This window comes from Eleutherodactylus coqui, chromosome 4, assembly GCF_035609145.1.
Source record: "Eleutherodactylus coqui strain aEleCoq1 chromosome 4, aEleCoq1.hap1, whole genome shotgun sequence".
NCBI classification, from domain to species: domain Eukaryota; kingdom Metazoa; phylum Chordata; class Amphibia; order Anura; family Eleutherodactylidae; genus Eleutherodactylus; species Eleutherodactylus coqui.
The window spans coordinates 272,398,201-272,420,496 of record NC_089840.1 but is presented as its reverse complement, the minus strand read 5'-3'; the positions used below and the strand labels follow the sequence as shown (position 1 = coordinate 272,420,496).

The following is a 22,296-nucleotide window of genomic DNA, read 5'->3' as shown; positions in this document are numbered from 1 at the left end:
TACATGCAGACATGGAAAGGTCCTACTCTACTGGCCCACTTACATGCAGACATGGACAGGTCCTACTCTACCGGTCCGCTAACACGCAGACATGGACAGGTCCTACTCTACCGGCCCGCTTACATGCAGACATGGACAGGTCCTACTCTACCGGCCTGCTTACATGCAGACATGGAAAGGTCCTACTCTACTGGCCCACTTGCATGCAGAGTTAGACTGGTCCTACACTACCGGCCCGCTTACATGCAGACATGGACACGTCCTCCTCTATCAGCCCACTTATATGCAGACATGGACACATCCTACTCTACCGGCCCGCTAACATACACACATGGAAAGGTGCTACTTTGAGAGGTATTCAGAGATGGTTTTTAAGCTGTCCATGCTAAAAAAACAATAAAACAGCCCATAATAATCTTTCCCAGGCCTCCAGCGCTGAGCGCTTCCTCACTGTCTACACCTTCAAGCCTACAGAGTTAGAGGGATTTTAGATGGAGCAATTATATCATTCAAAGAATCGCTCAAATGAGCGAAAATGAATGATAATTGTTGGGTTCTGGTATGCAGGAAACATACATGAAAACTGTGTAAAACTTAATACATCTTAAGCATACGTTTTCTCTTTAAATCCCATGCCCGGTATACGTTCTTCACTGTAAACCTTTTTTTAAAAGAGTTTTAAAGTTCAACATTTTTTTACCCTTCAAGGCATTTGATCTGAAAACACGTATACGTTAAGTGTGTGGAAACCCACAGCCAAATATTTCTGTATGTTTTTCAATGACCGCAATGTTTAAAATATAAGTATGTTTCCACACGATTATTTTGTTGGACATAAAAGGGCAGTCGGCTGCGCTGTTCAGTCCCATAATAAAATGTATGGAAACCTGTTCCTGGCTAAACGTAGTCAAACGTATACTTTACTTAACTAGGTTTACCCCACTATAGCCTGCGGGTCAGTTAAACGCTACACTTTCATCTGTTTTCCGCTGCGGCGGTCGCGTGTTGTTAACATGATGTCATCACTGCAGGCGATTAAACAAAGTCCAGCGGGTAGAAGCTTAATGGCGGCATTAGATCGAATACAGAAGCTTGTTTTATTTAATTTCTCTGCATTGCTCAGTTCTTTTTTATCATGAAATCGGACAACCCCCCTAATACCAGATGATATGACGGGAGAGATGAAGGACTCTGGGAATGTCTGCAGGGATATTGATGGATGTATCTCCCCATAAACAGGAATGCATAGTAGTGAAGAAGACTTCTAGTGATGGCTGTCAAGCCCCGGTGTCTGATGGATGGGGAAGACCCCTGAGCCCAATCACAGGGCCTCCACCTCACCCCCTGATACTGGAGGAGATCAATGAGCAGAAGATCCTAGAACTCACCAGGAAGATGATTGAGCTGCTGACTGGAGAGGTGACGCTGCTGGGACATTATACAGTAACAATATGATGGTATAACGTGTCTGGGTGATGATGGTATCATTATGTTCTCAGGTTCCTATAAGGTGTCAGGACGTCGCTGTCTATTTTTCCATGGAGGAGTGGGAGTATTTAGAAGGACACAAGGATCTGTACAAGGACGTCATGATGGAGGACCACCAGCCCCCCCCATCACCAGGTAATAGCAGGACTAAATCCACATGGCCTTTATTATTTGTATGTAGAGAATGAATTCAGTGGCTATCTGTGTTTTCTGCAGGTAGATCCAGTAAGAGAACAGCAGCGGAGAGATGTCCCCGTCCTCTTCTTCCACAGGATGATCAGGTAGGACATAAAGTTCTGAATGTCTTTTATCCAATAGTATTATAATAGTTATGATTGTTTAAAGGGAATGCTTAATCAGAAAATGACCTCTTGTATAAATCAAGTTTTATGTTAAAGGGACACTGTTGCAAAAGCAAATTTTTCCATCCCTGTCCCTCTCATCTGATTGCCTGTCACACTCTGGAGGTCTACTCTGTATATTGCAGCCACTTCCATGCAGTGCAGTCTCCTGTCGGATACTCATCAGGCATCAGCTTGATACTGAAATTTTTGCTTTTACATCAATTCCATGATTCATTACTAGAGATGAGAGAGCACCAAAATGCTCAAGTCGAACTTTTCATAATGTTTGAGAGCTTGTTTCGAATAACGAATCTCATTGAAGTCAATGGGGGACTCGAGCATTTTTCATGCTGACCGATGCTCGTCATGGGGGAGGTTGTGTGAAACACCTAAAAACATGAGAAAGTTATGGAAACACCACAGAAATGGATAGGGAACCACATGGGCAGCATGCATGGGTGCATCTGAGGCTCCCAGGTCCCACTATTAAGCCAAATTGGGGGCAAGAGCCTTGCGGTCACCCCCCTAACAGTTTACTTGGGCCAGACCATAAGCGGCACGGCACACGCGCTGGCACATCTTAGCTAAGCACCACACTATGTGCAACGGAGGCCAATCACGGCCTGCGAGTGAAACCACTGCCTCTTCTCCTGTGTTACATGCTGGCATTGCTGTCCAATCATCCGCACGACCCTGCGTCCACAGCGCACACAAAAATTTCCCTGCGTAGCATTCAGCTGGCCTCATGCTACACGCTCGCTTGATTGTCACATCACCTTCCTGTCTATTTATAAGTGCGTCTGTGATGAGGAGGAGCCGGAGACAAACACTGCAGAAGGTTGACAGGGCCAGGCAGCGACCCTCTTTGAAAATGTGGGTGATAGCCCAATATGCTGATGAAAATTGACGATAAATTGACGTACGGTCATAATTACAATCCCGTGCCACCTCCGTCACAAAATTATAAGGAGCCGCAAACCTGGGCATAAAGGGGACTCAGGTGCCAGCACTTCTACACATCTCCACAACACAGCAACGCATTCTTAAACCAAAGATTTATTTGAAGCCAGAGGTGTCGCCAAAGTAGACACCACAGGTATACAGTGACCCTGTGAAAGTCTCATGAACTTTGTTTCGCTTCCTGTGAATGCTCCAATCCAGTATCTCGGATAACTGTGCTAATTTGTAGCACAAGAGATCATACATGCCGGCCGACGCTGATCCCCAGACCCCAAGGAGGAGGAGGAGGTGGCATAATAAGCCCGAGAAACCGTGACCAAGGTAGGACCCGCAATACTCTGTGTGGGAAGCACGTGAGCAGGCCCTGGGTCAGGCTCGGTCCCAGTCTCCACCTGGTTGACCCAATGTGCCGTGAGTTACATAGCTTTGGGAAATCCATGTGTCCCCACACAATTCATCTGGTGTATGTGTCAGATAGCTGAACACCGCGCTGGGAAACCTTTGTGCACCCATAGCATAGGTGAGCCCATGAAAGCCAAAGACAGTATTACACATAAAGAAATGAGAGTGCCCAAACATGGCAGAGTTTCACCCCGCCCAGGACCTCGGCCCACACTTCTGCCCAAGTCATTCTGTGCATTTGTGCCAGACAGCTGAACACTGCTATGGGAAACCTTTGCGCACCCACAGTATAGGCGAACCCCTGAAACATTTCTGTAGCAAGAGTATAAGCGAACCCCTCAAACCTTCCTATTGTAAGTGTATAGGCAGACCCCTGAAACATTTCTGTAGCAAGAATATAGGCGAACCTCTCAAACCTTCCTGTAGTAACTGTATAGCCGGACCCCTGAAACATTGGTGTACCAAGGGTATAGGCGAACACCTAACAAATATGGTTACCAAGAGTATAGGCGAAGCCCGGAAAAATTAGTCTTCCAAGAGTACAAGTGTACCCCTGAAAAATTGCTGAACCCCGAGGGCAGGTGAAACCCATAAACATTTTTTAAAGATATAGCTCGTTGTTGCTTAATTTGTAACCGAGCCTGGAGGCAGCCCTCCAAAAAAATTGGTTTTCAGTTAAACTTTTAAAACTTTTAACAGAGCCTTTTGGGCCGCAAAAAAATTGGCAGTTCAGCGTGATGACATGCTGCTTGAGGAGGAGGAGGAGTAATATTCGAGAGGGATAGACAAAGCTAATTCTCCCCTTTTTTGGAGTGATAGAGGATGCATTTTTCTCCTGTTGCAACGAAAAGAATCTTTAGGATCCGCTGATTCCACCCCTTTATGAGGGTAAGCATGTCGGCTCTGTGAGTTGACAGGCAGGTACGCTTTTCCGTGATGATCGCCCCCAGCTGCACTAAACACCCTCTCTGACAAGACACTAGCGGCAGGGCAGGCCAGTACCTCCAGGGCGTACAGCACAAGTTCGTGCCACGTGTCCAGCTTTAACACCCAATATTTGTATGGAGCAGAGGCATCACGGAGGACGTTGGTACGGTCGGCTATGTACTCCCTCGCCATCTTTTTACAGTGCTCCCTCTGACTCAGTCTTGACTGGGGAGTGGTGACACAGTCTTGCTGGGGAGACATAAAACTGGCAAAGGCCTTGGAGAATGTTCCCCTGCCTGCGCTTGACATGCTGCCTGATCCCCGCACCTCCCCTGCTAGTTGGCTCTCCGAACTGCGTCTTCTAGCGCTGTCAGATGGGAACTTTAGCATCACTTTTTCCACCAGGGCCTTGTGGTATTGCATCACTCTCGTACCCTTTTCCTCTTCGGGAATGAGAGTGGAAATATTCTCCTCACACCATGGGTCGAGAAGGGTGTACACCCAGTAATCCATGTTAGCCAGAATACGGCTAAAGCGCGGGTCACGGGAAAGGCAGCCTAACATGAAGTCAGCCATGTGTGCCAGGGTCCCAGTACGCAGCACATCGCTGTCCTCACTAGGAGGATGCGCCTCCTCCTCCTCTTCAGCCAATACACGCTGAACTGATGAGAGGGAAGCAACATGGGTACCCTCTGCAGTGTGACCAGCAGTCTCTTCCCCCTCCTCCTCCCCCTCCCCCTTCACCCTCATTTTCCAAAACGCGCTGAGATGGTGGTCTGGCTATCAAGCGAAATACTGTCATCCCCGTCTCTGGTTCTAACCGCAAAACGTTGGCCTTTATGTTTCGCAGTGAACTTCTCAGCAGGCAAAGCAGCAGGATGGTAATGCTAATGATGGCCGCATCGCCGCTCACCATTTGGGTAGACTCCTCAAAGTTTCCAAGGACCTGGCAGATGTCTGCTATCCATGCCCACTCCTCTATAAAGAACTGCGGAGGCTGACTATCATTCCGCCACCCATGTTGCAGCTGGTATTCCACAATTGCTCTACACTGCTCGTACAGCCGGGCCAACATGCGCAGCGTAGAATTCCAGCGCATGGGCACATCGCACAGCAGTCGGTGCTCTGGCAGTTGAAACCAATGTTGCAGTGTCCTGAGGGTGGCAGCATCCGTGGTGGACTTGCGGAAATGTGCGCACACGCGGCGCACCTTGCTGAGCAGTTCAGACAAGTTGGAGGTAGTTTTTCAGAAACTGCTGAACCACCAGATTGAAGACGTGGGCCAGACATGGCACGTGTGTGACGCTGCCAAGCTGCAGAGCCACCACCAGGTTACAGCTATTGTCACACACGACCATGCCCAGTTGGAGCCTCAGTGGCGAAAGCCAGAGGTCGGTCTACTCTGTCAGACCCTGTAACAGCATGGGGGCCGTGTGCCTCTTGTCACCTAAGCTGATTAGTTTCAGCACGGCTTGCTGACGCTTGCCCACCGCTGTGCTGCTGCGTCACGTGCTACCGACTGCTGGCGACGTGCTCACACTTCTTAATTGAGAAGTGGAGGTGGCGGAGGAGGAGGAGGGGGGGGAGTTGGAGGAGGTGGCATAATACGCCGCAGATACCAGCACAGAGGTAGGACCTGCTATTCTTGGTGTGGGTAGCACATAAGCAGTCCAGGCTCTGACTTGGTCCCAGCCTCCACCAAGTTCACCCAATGTGCCGTCAGGGAGACAGTGTCCCTGGCCGCCAGTACTTGTCCACGTGTCCGTCGTTAAGTGGAGCTTCCCAGTAACTGCGTTGGTGAGGGCATGGTTAATGTTGCAGGAGACGTGCTGGTGTAGGGCGGGGACGGCACACCGGAAAAAATAGTGGCGACTGGGGACCGACTAGCGCGGGACCGCTGCCGCCATCATGTTTTTGAAAGCCTCTGTTTCCACAAGCCTGTACGGCAGCATCTTCAGGCTGATTTATTTGGAAATGTGCATGTTTAAAGCTTGTGCATGCTAGTGGCGGTGAGGCTGGTAGGGGTGGTTCCCCGACTGATCTTGGTGCAGCACAGGTTGCACACCACTGTTCGTCCGCGCTCTCACTAAAAAACATCCAAACCTTTGAATATCTGGCCCTCTGCACGGAGGCTTGCCGCGAGGGGGTGCTGTGGGAAACAGTTGGGGGATTCTTTGCTTTAGGCCTGGCCATCCCACTGCCTCTTCCAACCTGTCCTGCTGCTGCACTTTCCTCCACCTCTGAAGCCCTGTCTTCAGAAAGCTTAGCAAGCCAGGTGGGGTCAGTCACCTCATCGTCCAGCAGCTCTTTCTTCGAATCCTCTGTGCACTCTTCCCTTGGACTTACTGCCCTTACTACTACCTCACTGACAGACAACTGTGTCTCATCATCCTCATCCACAAAAAGCTCTTGAGACAGTTGCCGGAAGTTCCCAGCCTCATCACCCGGACTCCAGGAACTTTCCAAATATTGGGCATCGGTCATGACAAACTCCTCAGGTGAGAGAGGAACTGTTTTTTCCCACTCAGGGCAGGGACCCGGGAACAGTTCCTGGGAGTCTGCCTGCTCAGAATATGTCATTTTCATGGAGTGAGGAGGCTGGGAGGAAGGAGGAGCAGCCAGAGGATTCAAAGGTGCAGTCCCTAGGCTGGGATTAGTGGACTGCGTAGAAGACTAAGTGTTCAACACATTGCTGGACATGTTATCTACCATTCACGACAGGACCTGCTCGCACTGCTCTGCTGTAATAAAGGTCTACCACGCGGACCCGCAAACTGTGATATGAATGGCCCATGAGGTGCCTGCAAAGCATGCAGTGTCTTGTGGAAGTATTCACTCCACTTGGTGTTTCCTTGTGTTGCATTACAACCTGCAATTAAATGGATTTTAACCTCTTAAGGACCAGGCTGTTTTGTAGCGTTAGGACCAGACACTTTTTAGGGATTTTGCCTGTGTGGTGGTTTTACTGCCCTATTTTTTTCCATTAGCTACCAAAATAATTTTTGCTGCGTTTTTTTCCCCGTGGCATAAAGGGCTATTTTTGTTTTATTGGGGGGAAAAATGCTAAAAAAATCAGGCAAAGAAGGAGGATCCCCAGGTCTACAAAACAGGAGGTTAGTAGCCTATTACCCTGCAGCTGGGCTGAGGGCATTAAGGAGGCATAACTCCAGCAGTGCTGTTAGAAAGTAGAAGCTAAGAGTCCATTCATACAGGAGGAGCAAAAGGACGCCCGCATCTGCCCAGAATAGCAAGGGGGCGACAAACACGCGTAGCCGGCCTAACACCATATACTCTACATAGTGGGGCTTTATGAAAGAGCTTCTAGAAAAGAGCTGTTACTTAAAGAGAAACATAAGAAAACATTTTGACTTTGCAAACAGCATGTGGAAGACTCCTTAAACACATGGGAGAAGGTTCTCTGATCAAATAAGACTAAAACTGAACTTTTTGACAATCACAGGAAACGTTATGTGTGGCGCAAACCAACACTTCCCACCATTTCCTTTCACCGTTCCTACAGTGAAGCGCAATGGTGGCAGCATAGCATCATGGGAAAGGAAAGATGGATGGCAGTAAATACAGGGCAATTCTGAAGAAAAACATTTTTCAGTCTGACAAAGATGTGAGACTAGAATGGAGAATCATCTTCCGTCAGGACAAGGACCCTAAATATACTTCTAAATCTGTGAAACAGCTGTCTGTGTATGGATTCTGACTTGGCTTTTAATTCCCATTCATTGTAACAAGACTTGTATAAAGAGTCTAACATTGATTTGCAGGAAAGCTGCCTTTCAATAGGTGGTGCTGCAGAGGAATTGTTCCATCTCCTTTATTTGCATATTACCCAGAGGAGCATGATTAGCCTTACAAGTCCCCTCACTCACCTTCTAGGTGCTCTCCCTAAGGAGAAAAGGTAGCATTCCTGACCTACTACTAAGGCTACACTGGAGGAGTCTAAGGGGAAAATAATGTTGAGAAGGCTGAACTTTTAAATTCCTATTTTGTATGTGTTTTCTCTTAGAAAGTAGATGTAACAACAAGTGATCTTCCCATGTATATAATCTTCTGCATGTATGCAAGTACTTTGATGAGAATGGAGTAATTAATCAGAGCCAGCATGGGTTTGTAACAAGCAAGTCATGCCAGACAAATTTAATTTCCTTTTATGACAAAATCACAGACTGGGTTGATGAGGAAAATGCGGCGGATATAGTATATCTTGACATTAGTAAAGCATTTGACAAAGTATCTCATACCATACTTATTGAAAAAATGACCAAATATGGGATTGACAAGGCAACTGTTAGGTGGATTCACAACTGGCTGAGTGATCGTACACAAAGAGTGGTCATAAATGGCTGCACATCCAACTTGAACAATGTATCAAGTGGTATACCAAAAGGCTCTGTCCTGGGCCCAGTGTTCAACATCTTTTTACATGATCTGGAGGAGGGGATTGAGGGGAACCTGATCAAATTTTCAGAAGACACAAAGCAAGGAGGGATATCTAACACTAGAGAAGAAAGAGAAAGGATTCAAAAAGATTTTTAAAAAACGTGAACAGTGGACGGCGACTAACAGAGTAGTATTTAATGAGGAGAAATGCAAAGTCCTACCTCTGGGCAAGAAAAATAATAAAAAAAGAACAAACAGAATGGGAGGAATTGGGCTAAGCAGCACATGTGAAAAAGACTTTGGTATACTAATGAATCACAGACTGAACATGAGTCAACAATGTGATGCAGCAGCAAAAAGGGCAAACACAATTCTGGGATTTGTAAAGAGCAAGCTCAGAGCAGCGCTACGAGGATGGTGAGCGGTCTGCAAATCCTGTGCAATGAGGAACAGTTAAAGGATCTAGGAATGTTTAGCTTGCAAAAAAGAAGGCTGAAATGGGACTTAATGGCTGTCTACAAATATCTGAAGGGATGTGTCAGAACCGGCAACTCTCGGGGCCGCCGTGCCCGCACCACCGGTCCGGCCACCCGGGGTACAGGAGCACGGCGCAGAGGTACCCCGGTTCTTGTGATCTCCCCGGGCCGCTGTAAGACTGGTCGCCGCCGGGTTGCTAGGGAGGCAGCTGGTGCTTCTAGTCGCTTGACTACCAGGCTGGCTTCCCTGGTAACTGTCTGTGCAGTGAGACTGGGGGCGTGCCCCCAGCACCGCCCTGATTAGCCCTGCTGCTGTCAGGCTCCCCGCCCCAATCAGCTTCTGGGGCGGGAGCGCTGACAGCATTTAAATAGGTGTGTTTTCCTCTCAGGCCTTGCCAGTGTCAGTTTGGTCTTCCAGCTGCACCCGCGTATTCTTTTGACTCCTGTTTGTGACCCCGGCTTTCTTGACCTCTGCTTTTGGACCTTGACTACGTTTTGCCTGACCCCCCTGTACTGCGTACCCTCCTGTTGCCGACCCGGATTGTCTGACCATTCTACCGTTGTTTGTCTTCAGTGTCTGTTTGTCTTCCCGTGTCCCGCTTCCCTAGTGAGGGTAGGGACCGCCGCCCAGTTGTCGCCCTGGGGGTTAGCCCAGGGGGGCAAGTAGGCAGGGACAGGGGTTGCGGGATATATCAGGGACCCCCATATTCCGGACACTGTCCTGACAGTAACACTGGCCGAAGGTAGGTCAGACTCGTGCATCCGCCCGGCTACTTTGAATCCCTCGATGGAGGCCGTGGCTGCGTTAGCGAACCAGGTCCAGGTCCTTACTAACCTTGTCCAGGACCTAACCGCCCGCATGCAGCTACAGGAACAAGTGGCGGCTGCAGGTCCCATGCAGCCCCCTTCCGCTCCCGGGACTATGTCAGAACCCCGAGCCACGCTGCCGGACTGCTTCTCTGGAGAGAGAGGTCAGTTCTTTGCATTTAGAGAGAGCTGCAAGCTCTACTTTGATCTCCGACCCCACTCCTCTGGTACTGAATATCAGAAAGTGGGAATTGTAATTACCCGCCTGAGGGGGGACCCCCAAAATTGGGCTTTCTCGCTACCAGCAGGCTCTCCAGCCCGACTATCCCTTGACGCCTTTTTTTCCGCCCTGGGTCAAATTTATGACGAACCCGACCGGGCGGGCTACGCAGTCTCCAAACTTCTGGCCCTGCGCCAGGGTTGTAAAATGGCGGAGGACTACTGTTCCCAATTCCGTCAACATTGTACGGAATCCGGGTGGAACGATGCCGCCCTAAAAGACTTATTTTTGACCGGTCTGTCTGAGGGTCTCAAGGACCTACTTGTGGCCCACCCAGAGCCTAGAACCCTGGAGCAAGCCATGACGCTTGCTATTCGGGCCGACCGACGTTTGAGGGGCCGACACGCCGCTCGGGCCACTCCACTCCCCACGCCCACTTCTTCTACTGACCTGACTCTCTCACTTCCCACCACCGAGCCCATGGAACTGGGAGCCATGAACCCCAAGCAGCGACGGGAATATCGCCTGAAGAAGAATCTTTGCTTCTACTGTGGGGAGCCGGGTCACCGCATTGCCACCTGCACTAAGAAGCCACGGCAGGAAAACTCCCGCTCCTAGGCAGTTGTCGGGAGGACTGTCTAGGAGCTAAGGTACTCCCTGTGTTATCCAAAATGTTATTGCCTTGCACCCTAGAATTTCATGCTTTCCACCGTACTGGGCAAGCCTTTGTTGATTCTGGGGCTGCGGCGAATTTCGTTAACTTTAATTTCGTTGCTCAACTGTCCGGGGTTTTTTTACGTTTAGAGACCCCGATTCTGGTTTCAGGAGTGGACTCCACCCCATTGCAAGCAGGGGTGGTTCATCTGGTTACCCCTGAAGTAAGGTTTACGATAGGAGCCTTACACGTGGAAACCTGCACCTTTCTAGTGATGAGAGATTTGTCTGTGGACGTCGTCCTAGGCCTCCCCTGGCTCCGGGAGCACAACCCGGTAGTAAATTGGGACACGTTGGAACTGGTAAAGTGGGGTCCCCGCTGTGCCAACCACCTTTGTGCGGTGAAGGTGGGAATCTCCACCTGCGAGGGGACCCCCCTACCAGATTACCTCTCCGAGTTTTCTGACGTGTTCTCCAAACAATTATCTGAAGCTCTGCCCCCTCATAGGGAATGGGACTGTAAAATAGACTTGATTCCTGGGGCCAAACTTCCTAAGGGCCGCATTTATAACGTTACGGTTCCTGAGAGAGAATCCATGAGGGACTATATCCAGGACAGCCTGGCCAAGGGGCACATCCGGCCCTCAGAATCCCCGGTGGGTGCCGGGTTTTTCTTCGTTGAGAAGAAGGATGGGGGCCTCCGGCCCTGTATTGACTATAGAGAGCTAAACAAAATCACAGTACGAAACCAGTATGCCCTTCCACTCATTCCTGACCTCCTCAACCAGGTCGCTGGGGCCCGATGGTTTTCTAAACTTGATCTCAGGGGAGCATACAACCTCATCCGCATTCGGGAGGGGGATGAGTGGAAAACCGCCTTCAATACGCCCCTCGGGCATTTTGAATACCTAGTTATGCCTTTTGGATTGTGTAACGCCCCCGCCATTTTTCAGGGGTACATGAACTCAGTGTTTCAGGATATCATGGGGGTGTTCGTGGTTGTATATCTAGACGACATTTTGATTTTTTCCTCCGACTTGCCAAGTCACCATACTCACGTTCAGACTGTACTAGCTCGACTCAGACATAACAAGCTGTTTGCTAAACTCGAGAAATGTGTGTTCGGGGTACAAAAGATATCATTTTTGGGGTATATCATCACGCCATGCGACTTCCAGATGGATCCTGAAAAGGTGAAAGCCATCACGGAGTGGGCCCAGCCAGGGTCGTTGAAAGCCCTTCAACGCTTCCTCGGCTTCGCCAACTACTATCGCAAATTCATCAAAGACTTCTCCGTGGTGGCTAAACCTCTAACGGACCTCACCAGAAAGGGGGCAGATGTGAGGACCTGGTCTTCTGAGGCTCTGAGGGCCTTCGATACCCTAAAGGCGGCGTTCTCTTCTGCACCTGTCCTAGTACAACCAGATCTGTCCAGCCCTTTTTTGGTGGAAGTAGATGCCTCTGAGTTTGGTGTGGGAGCGGTACTGTCCCAAGGTCCCTCCACTCTCACCAACCTTAGACCGTGTGCCTATTTTTCTAGGAAGTTTTCTTCCACCGAACGGAACTATGATATAGGCAACCGGGAATTGCTGGCGATTAAGTGGGCTTTCGAAGAGTGGAGGCATTTTTTGGAAGGAGCCCATCACCAGATCACGGTACTCACAGACCATAAAAACCTCACCTATCTAGATTCCGCTAAGAGGTTAAATGCTCGGCAAGCCTGCTGGGCCTTGTTCTTCTCTCGGTTCAATTTTGTTGTTACCTATAGACCCGGTTCTAAGAATGTCAAGGCTGATGCCCTGTCTAGGAGCTTTGGTTCTCCGGAACCTGCCGAGCCGGAGCCTGAGAGCATTCTCTCCCCTGGGGTGGTCCTCGCTGCTGTCTCCTCCGACCTTTCACCTCTCATTCACGCCGCTCAACAATCTGCTCCTGAAGCCCTTCCGGAAGGCAAATTATTTGTCCCATTGTCACTGAGATTGAAAGTGTTAGAGGAGACACACGCTTCTGTCCTAGCTGGACACCCCGGCATCAGGGGTACGCTGGAGTTAGTATCCAGACTCTATTGGTGGCCGCACATGGCCAAGGAGGTACGGGTATTTGTGTCCGCGTGCCCGGTTTGCGCAAGGGGGAAGAATCTCAGGAGACGTCCTGAGGGTCCTCTTCTTCCCTTGCCCATTCCGTCCAGGCCATGGTCCCATTTGTCCATGGATTTTATTACTGATCTGCCATCCTCGCTGGGGAATACGGTCATCTGGGTAATAGTAGACCGTTTCTCTAAAATGTCACATTTTGTTCCGCTTTGCAAGTTGCCTAACGCCAAACTTCTGTCTGAAATGTTCATCAAGGAGATTGTTCGGTTACATGGGATCCCCGAGGACATTGTGTCAGATAGAGGGGTTCAGTTCGTCGCTCGCTTCTGGCGAGCCTTCTGTAAAAATCTAAACGTAAATTTGTCCTTCTCCTCCGCTTTCCATCCCGAGAGTAACGGACAAACGGAACGAATGAACCAAGAACTTATCCAGTATCTGCGACTGTTTGTCTCTGATAACCAGTATCAGTGGGCCAACTACTTACCTCTCGCCGAATTTGCTATCAACAACCATGTTAACTCGTCGACCCAATTGTCACCTTTTTTTTGTAACTATGGGTTTCATCCCCGGTTCTCGCTTTCCACTCCTGTGGTCTCGAACAATCCGGCCGCCGACATATCCTCTGAGGAACTGTGCACAGTTTGGGCCCAGGTTCGTAAGAACCTTCAGGGTTCCCAAGAGAAACTGCGTAAATACGCAAATAAAAGATGTACCATCTCTGCACCTTTTGTAGTCGGGGAGCAAGTTTTGTTGTCTTCCAAGAATCTGAGACTCAAGGTTCCCTCCCTGAAACTTGCTCCTCGGTTCATTGGCCCATTTACTGTTTCTCAGGTCATCAACCCGGTGTCATATAAGTTGGCACTTCCTGACCCCTGGAAGGTCCACAAGGTTTTTCACAAAAGCTTACTTAAGAAGTATGTGACTCCAGTTCTACCCACCCAGAACCCGCCTCCTCCTTCTCTGGTACAGGGGGAACTGGAGTATGAAGTAGAAAGGCTGGTGGATGCCCGACGGGTTAGAGGTGTGCTGCAGTACCTGGTCCACTGGAGAGGATTTGGCCCTGAGGATAGGACGTGGGTCCCTGCCAGGGACGTTCATGCGCCACGCCTAGTCCAGGCATTCCACAGGGCTTTCCCGCTTAAGCCCGCACCTGGCCATGGGGGTCCGGTGTCCCCCCGTAGAAGGGGGGGTACTGTCAGAACCGGCAACTCTCGGGGCCGCCGTGCCCGCACCACCGGTCCGGCCACCCGGGGTACAGGAGCACGGCGCAGAGGTACCCCGGTTCTTGTGATCTCCCCGGGCCGCTGTAAGACTGGTCGCCGCCGGGTTGCTAGGGAGGCAGCTGGTGCTTCTAGTCGCTTGACTACCAGGCTGGCTTCCCTGGTAACTGTCTGTGCAGTGAGACTGGGGGCGTGCCCCCAGCACCGCCCTGATTAGCCCTGCTGCTGTCAGGCTCCCCGCCCCAATCAGCTTCTGGGGCGGGAGCGCTGACAGCATTTAAATAGGTGTGTTTTCCTCTCAGGCCTTGCCAGTGTCAGTTTGGTCTTCCAGCTGCACCCGCGTATTCTTTTGACTCCTGTTTGTGACCCCGGCTTTCTTGACCTCTGCTTTTGGACCTTGACTACGTTTTGCCTGACCCCCCTGTACTGCGTACCCTCCTGTTGCCGACCCGGATTGTCTGACCGTTCTACCGTTGTTTGTCTTCAGTGTCTGTTTGTCTTCCCGTGTCCCGCTTCCCTAGTGAGGGTAGGGACCGCCGCCCAGTTGTCGCCCTGGGGGTTAGCCCAGGGGGGCAAGTAGGCAGGGACAGGGGTTGCGGGATATATCAGGGACCCCCATATTCCGGACACTGTCCTGACAGGATGTCACACTGCAGAGGGATCAGCCCTATTCTCATCTGCACAAGGAAAGGTTAGAAGCAATGAGATGAAACTGAAAGGGAGGAGACACAAATTACATATTAGAAACAATTTCTGCGAGTGTGAGTGATCAATGAGTGGAACAGGCTGCCATGGGAGGTAGTGAGTTCTCCTTCAAGGGAAGTTTTCAAACAGAAGCTGGCCCGACATCTGTCTGGGATTATTTAGTAAATCCTGCATTGAGCAGGGGGGTGGACGTGATTACCCTGGAGGTCCCGTCCAACTCTACCATTCTATGGGTCACTGTAAAAATATATTTTGTAACTTCCAAGTAATTGGCATGTGGTGTAAAGCAAATAGCAAAAACCCTTCAGAATTCCATCTTCATTCCTAATCATGTAACAAAACAGAAAAAAACACCAATAGAGGTGAATACTTTCACAAAGCACTGTAGCTGCTGAAACTGTTTCCCCGATAGTAAGACACCCCCGATTGTAAGACGTATCGGGGGTTTCAGGGGGGTCGGCTAATATAAGCCGTACCCCGAAAGTAAGACATATGTCTTACTTTCGGGGAAACATGGGGGTATTGCCGCCTCCTGCCCACTTCCGCGCCGCCCCCCTCTCCATACGTCACCGCGCCGTCCCCTGCACTTGTCACTTACCCGAATCCCAGCGGTCCGGCGTCTTCATACTCACCTGCTGAAGATGGCCGCCGGGATCTTCTCTCTCGGTCCATTGCCGATTCCAGCCTCCTGATTGGCTGGAATCGGCACGTGACGGGGCGGAGCTACACGGAGGCGGCATCCAGCACGAGCGGCTCCATTGAAGAAAGCAGAAGACCCGGACTGCGCCGGCTCCATGTTTCCTTGTGTTGCATTACAACCTGCAATTAAATGGATTTTAACCTCTTAAGGACCAGGCTGTTTTGTAGCGTTAGGACCAGACACTTTTTAGGGATTTTGCCTGTGTGGTGGTTTTACTGCCCTATTTTTTTCCATTAGCTACCAAAATAATTTTTGCTGCGTTTTTTTTCCCGTGGCATAAAGGGCTATTTTTGTTTTATTGGGGGGAAAAATGCTAAAAAAAATCAGGCAAAGAAGGAGGATCCCCAGGTCTACAAAACAGGAGGTTAGTAGCCTATTACCCTGCAGCTGGGCTGAGGGCACTAAGGAGGCATAACTCCAGCAGTGCTGTTAGAAAGTCGAAGCTAAGAGTCCATTCATACAGGAGGAGCAAAAGGACGCCCGCATCTGCCCAGAATAGCAAGGGGGCGACAAACACGCGTAGCCGGCCTAACACCATATACTCTACATAGTGGGGCTTTATGAAAGAGCTTCTAGAAAAGAGCTGTTACTTAAAGAGAAACATAAGAAAACATTTTGACTTTGCAAACAGCATGTGGAAGACTCCTTAAACACATGGGAGAAGGTTCTCTGATCAAATAAGACTAAAACTGAACTTTTTGACAATCATAGGAAACGTTATGTGTGGCGCAAACCAACACTTCCCACCATTTCCTTTCACCGTTCCTACAGTGAAGCGCAATGGTGGCAGCATAGCATCATGGGAATGGAAAGATGGATGGCAGTAAATACAGGGCAATTCTGAAGAAAAACATTTTTCAGTCTGACAAAGATGTGAGACTAGAATGGAGAATCATCTTCCGTCAGGACAAGGACCCTAAATATACTTCTAAATCTGTGAAACAGCTGTCTGTGTATGGATTCTGACTTGGCTTTTAATTCCCATTCATTGTAACAAGACTTGTATAAAGAGTCTAACATTGATTTGCAGGAAAGCTGCCTTTCAATAGGTGGTGCTGCAGAGGAATTGTTCCATCTCCTTTATTTGCATATTACCCAGAGGAGCATGATTAGCCTTACAAGTCCCCTCACTCACCTTCTAGGTGCTCTCCCTAAGGAGAAAAGGTAGCATTCCTGACCTACTACTAAGGCTACACTGGAGGAGTCTAAGGGGAAAATAATGTTGAGAAGGCTGAACTTTTAAATTCCTATTTTGTATGTGTTTTCTCTTAGAAAGTAGATGTAACAACAAGTGATCTTCCCATGTATATAATCTTCTGCATGTATGCAAGTACTTTGATGAGAATGGAGTAATTAATCAGAGCCAGCATGGGTTTGTAACAAGCAAGTCATGCCAGACAAATTTAATTTCCTTTTATGACAAAATCACAGACTGGGTTGATGAGGAAAATGCGGCGGATATAGTATATCTTGACATTAGTAAAGCATTTGACAAAGTATCTCATACCATACTTATTGAAAAAATGACCAAATATGGGATTGACAAGGCAACTGTTAGGTGGATTCACAACTGGCTGAGTGATCGTACACAAAGAGTGGTCATAAATGGCTGCACATCCAACTTGAACAATGTATCAAGTGGTATACCAAAAGGCTCTGTCCTGGGCCCAGTGTTCAACATCTTTTTACATGATCTGGAGGAGGGGATTGAGGGGAACCTGATCAAATTTTCAGAAGACACAAAGCAAGGAGGGATATCTAACACTAGAGAAGAAAGAGAAAGGATTCAAAAAGATTTTTAAAAAACGTGAACAGTGGACGGCGACTAACAGAGTAGTATTTAATGAGGAGAAATGCAAAGTCCTACCTCTGGGCAAGAAAAATAATAAAAAAAGAACAAACAGAATGGGAGGAATTGGGCTAAGCAGCACATGTGAAAAAGACTTTGGTATACTAATGAATCACAGACTGAACATGAGTCAACAATGTGATGCAGCAGCAAAAAGGGCAAACACAATTCTGGGATTTGTAAAGAGCAAGCTCAGAGCAGCGCTACGAGGATGGTGAGCGGTCTGCAAATCCTGTGCAATGAGGAACAGTTAAAGGATCTAGGAATGTTTAGCTTGCAAAAAAGAAGGCTGAAATGGGACTTAATGGCTGTCTACAAATATCTGAAGGGATGTCACACTGCAGAGGGATCAGCCCTATTCTCATCTGCACAAGGAAAGGTTAGAAGCAATGAGATGAAACTGAAAGGGAGGAGACACAAATTACATATTAGAAACAATTTCTGCGAGTGTGAGTGATCAATGAGTGGAACAGGCTGCCATGGGAGGTAGTGAGTTCTCCTTCAAGGGAAGTTTTCAAACAGAAGCTGGCCCGACATCTGTCTGGGATTATTTAGTAAATCCTGCATTGAGCAGGGGGGTGGACGTGATTACCCTGGAGGTCCCGTCCAACTCTACCATTCTATGGGTCACTGTAAAAATATATTTTGTAACTTCCAAGTAATTGGCATGTGGTGTAAAGCAAATAGCAAAAACCCTTCAGAATTCCATCTTCATTCCTAATCATGTAACAAAACAGAAAAAAACACCAATAGAGGTGAATACTTTCACAAAGCACTGTAGCTGCTGAAACTGTTTCCCCGATAGTAAGACACCCCCGATTGTAAGACGTATCGGGGGTTTCAGGGGGGTCGGCTAATATAAGCCGTACCCCGAAAGTAAGACATATGTCTTACTTTCGGGGAAACATGGGGGTATTGCCGCCTCCTGCCCACTTCCGCGCCGCCCCCCTCTCCATACGTCACCGCGCCGTCCCCTGCACTTGTCACTTACCCGAATCCCAGCGGTCCGGCGTCTTCATACTCACCTGCTGAAGATGGCCGCCGGGATCTTCTCTCTCGGTCCATTGCCGATTCCAGCCTCCTGATTGGCTGGAATCGGCACGTGACGGGGCGGAGCTACACGGAGGCGGCATCCAGCACGAGCGGCTCCATTGAAGAAAGCAGAAGACCCGGACTGCGCCGGCTCCATGGAAACGAGGACGCTAGCAACGGAGCAGGTAAGTGAAAAACTTCTTATAACTTCTGTATGGCTCATAATTAATGCACAATGTACATTACAAAGTGCATTAATATGGCCATACAGAAGTGTATAGACCCAATTGCTTTCGCGGTATAGGTCCAATATAAGACATACCCCGAAAGTAAGACATAGTGGGGCTTTTGGGGATAAAAAGAAAGTAAGACACTGTCTTACTTTCAGGGAAACACGGTATGTCGGCAGCAAAGGTAAGATGGCCGCCCTCATGGTGATGTACAGACAATGAAATAAAAAAAAATCTATTATCTAAAAAGGGCCACTTCAGGTAACCATTTTTTTTAATTCACCATGGAACTCGTCCCCCAGTATATATGTCAGCTAGTATTACCTTGTTTACTTATTCCTTTCTCTTAAAATTCCTGGAGTCCTTATCTTCAGATGGGTCATGTGACCTCATTGTGACCATTTGGGTATTACTTGTCTCTATGTGACTCCTAAAGAAAACAATCCAAGTCACCAGGACTTCCTGTAGGATGAATCTCCATGGACTGTACTACAGCAGCTCTTCATGGGGGTCAGAAACTCTTCTCCCAATTACTGATGATGATTAGAGGCTCCTGTCACACAGTTCTAATCAAGGAGATGACTGTTCATTTTCCCTTATTGTATACTTATGGTATTTAGCTTTTTAGGGAGAATATAGAGGGTAATGATAATTACACCGTCCTCCTGTTGTGGCTTGTCGGTCACGAGAGTCGTGGCATGTTGGCCACGATGTAGGGACAGACCAGTCACTCTACCACTATCAGTCTGCTGGCTGCTATCAGTACATGCATGCAGCATGCTGGTATTCTTTCGGAGAGTCCGACCTGTGAGAGAGGGTTTGGGTTGTGGTTCCTTCTCTGTGCTCCCTAGCAGCAGGTGAGGAGGACTTTATATTTCTACCCCTTAACTTGTCCATTCCTGTGTATACAGTTCAGTTGGTGATAATGGTTGGAGCCTCTATTTTGAGGGAAAGCTATCTACATACAGATAAGGGCTGGTTTGATTTTCCTTTTACTTTGTTAGTGTTTGTACAGTTGCTTTGCAGGGTTCAGTGAATCTCTCCAGGTGCCTTCACAGAGATAGTCAGGCCCTAGGTGAAGACGGTGGGGCCGACCTTACCAGGACGCTAACTCCGCATTTAGGCAAGGGTTCCCCATCTTCCTGACTAGTAAGGGACAAGTTTCCCCATTTTCAATTGCCTAGAGTGATGCAGCCTTTCTCAGCATTACATTGTGTGTGCTTTTTCTGTTTTGTGTGAATGCCGAGATGTGGTGTTCTAGCGCCACCCAGATGTGACACCTCTCAGCAGGCAGAGATGGCATTGGTTATAAGATGCTATGCTGATACACTGGGCACCTATAATCTACGGTGGAGTAGCCCATAATCACATGACTCTGTCTCTGTTTCCTCACAGGGGGATTCTGTGTCTGCTGTTGTTTTTTTTTTCTGTCTTACTTCTTTTGTTGGCGCTCTCTTGGGGGTAGGCCTTACACCCCTTACAAAGTTGTAAGTTCTGGGATCTAAACCTGTCCTACGTTCGGGGGGATGGGTTGGGTGGGATGGGAGGGTTTTGGTTGGGATTAGTAAATGTGAGCTGATTTTTGTTCGCTCTGTTATTTGTTCTTGGCGCAACTCTTTTTGGATGTTTTGCGGGGAGTCTATTGGAATAATGTTCAGCTCTACAGTAATGGCTAGTACGTATCTCAAGCTGGTCTCCTGGAACGTCAGGGGCCTGAATTCTAAATTTAAAAGAGCGTTGGTTTTTAATAGGGATGAGCAAGTATACTCGCTAAGGCACTACTCGCTCGAGTAATGTGCCTTAGCCGAGTATCTCCCTGCTCGTCCCTAAAGATTCGGGGGCTGGCGCGGGGCGTGGAGCTGCAGGGCAGAGCGGAGAGGAACGGAGGGGAGATCCCTCTCTCCCGCCCGCTCTCCCCTGCTCCCCGCCGCAACTCACCTGTCAGCTGCGGCGGTCCCCGAATCTTTATGGACGAGCAGGAAGATACTCGGCTAAGGCACATTACTCGAGCGAGTAGTGCCTTAGCGAGTATACTCGCTCATCCCTAGTTTTTAACTTCCTCAAAACTCACTCCCCTCATATGATACTGTTCTAGGAGACACACCTCAGGGGCTCGAGGACATTGGCGCTCAAGCGGGCAGCTACAGGTTTTGCGTATCACGCGACTTATTCTAACTATGCTCGAGGGGTCAGTATTTTGGTGGCTAAGTCGGCCCAGTTTGCTTTCCGGCGAATACATATTGACCCTGGAGGGCGCTACCGGATTCTTCAGGGCACCTTCCATGGCCGCCTCCTCATGATAGTTACTGTTTATTTACCACTGCCTGCTAATATTGAGATTCTTCACAAGGTGATGGCATGGGTGGTTCTCCTCGAGTCAGCCCCAATAGTAATTATGGGGGATTTTAACCTGATCTTAGATCCGGCGCGGGACCGCCTCACTCCGGCTGTTTTGATACAGACTCGGTTGCCTAGGTGGGCCAATTACTATCTATTACAGGAAATATGGTGTGTGCGACATCCACATGACACGGCCTACTCATGCCATACCCCGACGTATAATGCCTTCTCCCGTATTGACCTATGTTTTGGCTCCCCGGACTGTCTCCCCATGGTGCGTTATATATTCTACCTGCCCAGAGGCATATCAGACCATTCCCCGCTCCAATTGGTCCTTGACCTTGGAGTTGATGGTTGTCGCCCTATGTGGAGACTGAGTCCGCTGTGGCTGGAGCAGAGAGAAGTACATGAATATGTAGAGCAGGAGGCTGAGATGTACTGGGGGGTCAATGAGGGGACGGCCTCGGAGCTGGTAGTATGGAACGCATTTAAGGCTTTTACCAGGAGATACTTTACCTCTGCCATTGCTGAACATAGAAGGTCCCTGCGGGCCAGCCGTTTGGACCTGGAGCACCGCCTTGATTCAGCAGAAGCTAGAAACATAGCAGATCCTTCCCCGGAAACTACCCTAACTCTTAATGGCCTGCGGCGGGAATATAAACTACTGCTTATTGAGTATACCAAAAAGAAACTTCTGTATTCCCGCCATCAGATCTTCGATCAGGGAGACAAGAACGGCCACTTACTGGCCTATTTGGCCAGAGAGGATCAGTCACTACCACGAATCACAGCGGTGCAGGATAACACGGGTGCCCTAATAAATGACCCTAAACTGGTTAACCAAGTGTTCGCCCAATTCTATAGAGACTTATATACCTCCAAACTAAGCTGCTCTGATGCGCAGCTACTGGCTTATCTTGATGACGTTCCCTTCCACTCACTGAGCCGGGATAGCACGGCCTACCTGGATGGAGCCCTGAACATAGAAGAAATAACGGAGGCAATTAGGTCGCTCCCCAACAGGAAATCACCAAGTGTGGATGGGCTCCCTGGGGAATGGTATAAAAAGAATGTGGAACTCATAGCCCCACGACTCCTAACATTATACAATTCTATCCTGCGGGAGGGGACTCTGCCAGATACAATGCGTAAGGCCCTAATAATCATGATCCCTAAAACTGGAAAGGACCCTACAGACTGCGGCTCTTACCGCCCCATTTCGCTCCCTAATAACAATGTTAAAATTATTGCAAAAATATTGGCGTATAAACTCGGTTCTTGGTGAGATCATACACGCAGACAAAAGCACAGACATGAACCTGAGGAGACTTTTCAACCACTTGTCGTATAAGCACACTAACTGTGGGAAGCGCACCTTGGTGTTTATAGACCAGGCAAAGGCCTTCGACTCAGTAGAGTGGAAGTACCTATGGGCAGTGATGCGGCGGTTTGGGTTT

The 22,296-nt window shown here is 48.9% G+C and overlaps 1 pseudogene; it reads left to right on the top strand.

Annotated features, from left to right (window-relative positions):
• The window catches only part of LOC136624339 (zinc finger protein 271-like), a 41,387-nt pseudogene that overhangs the window by 5,493 nt on the left and 13,598 nt on the right, over positions 1–22,296 (top strand).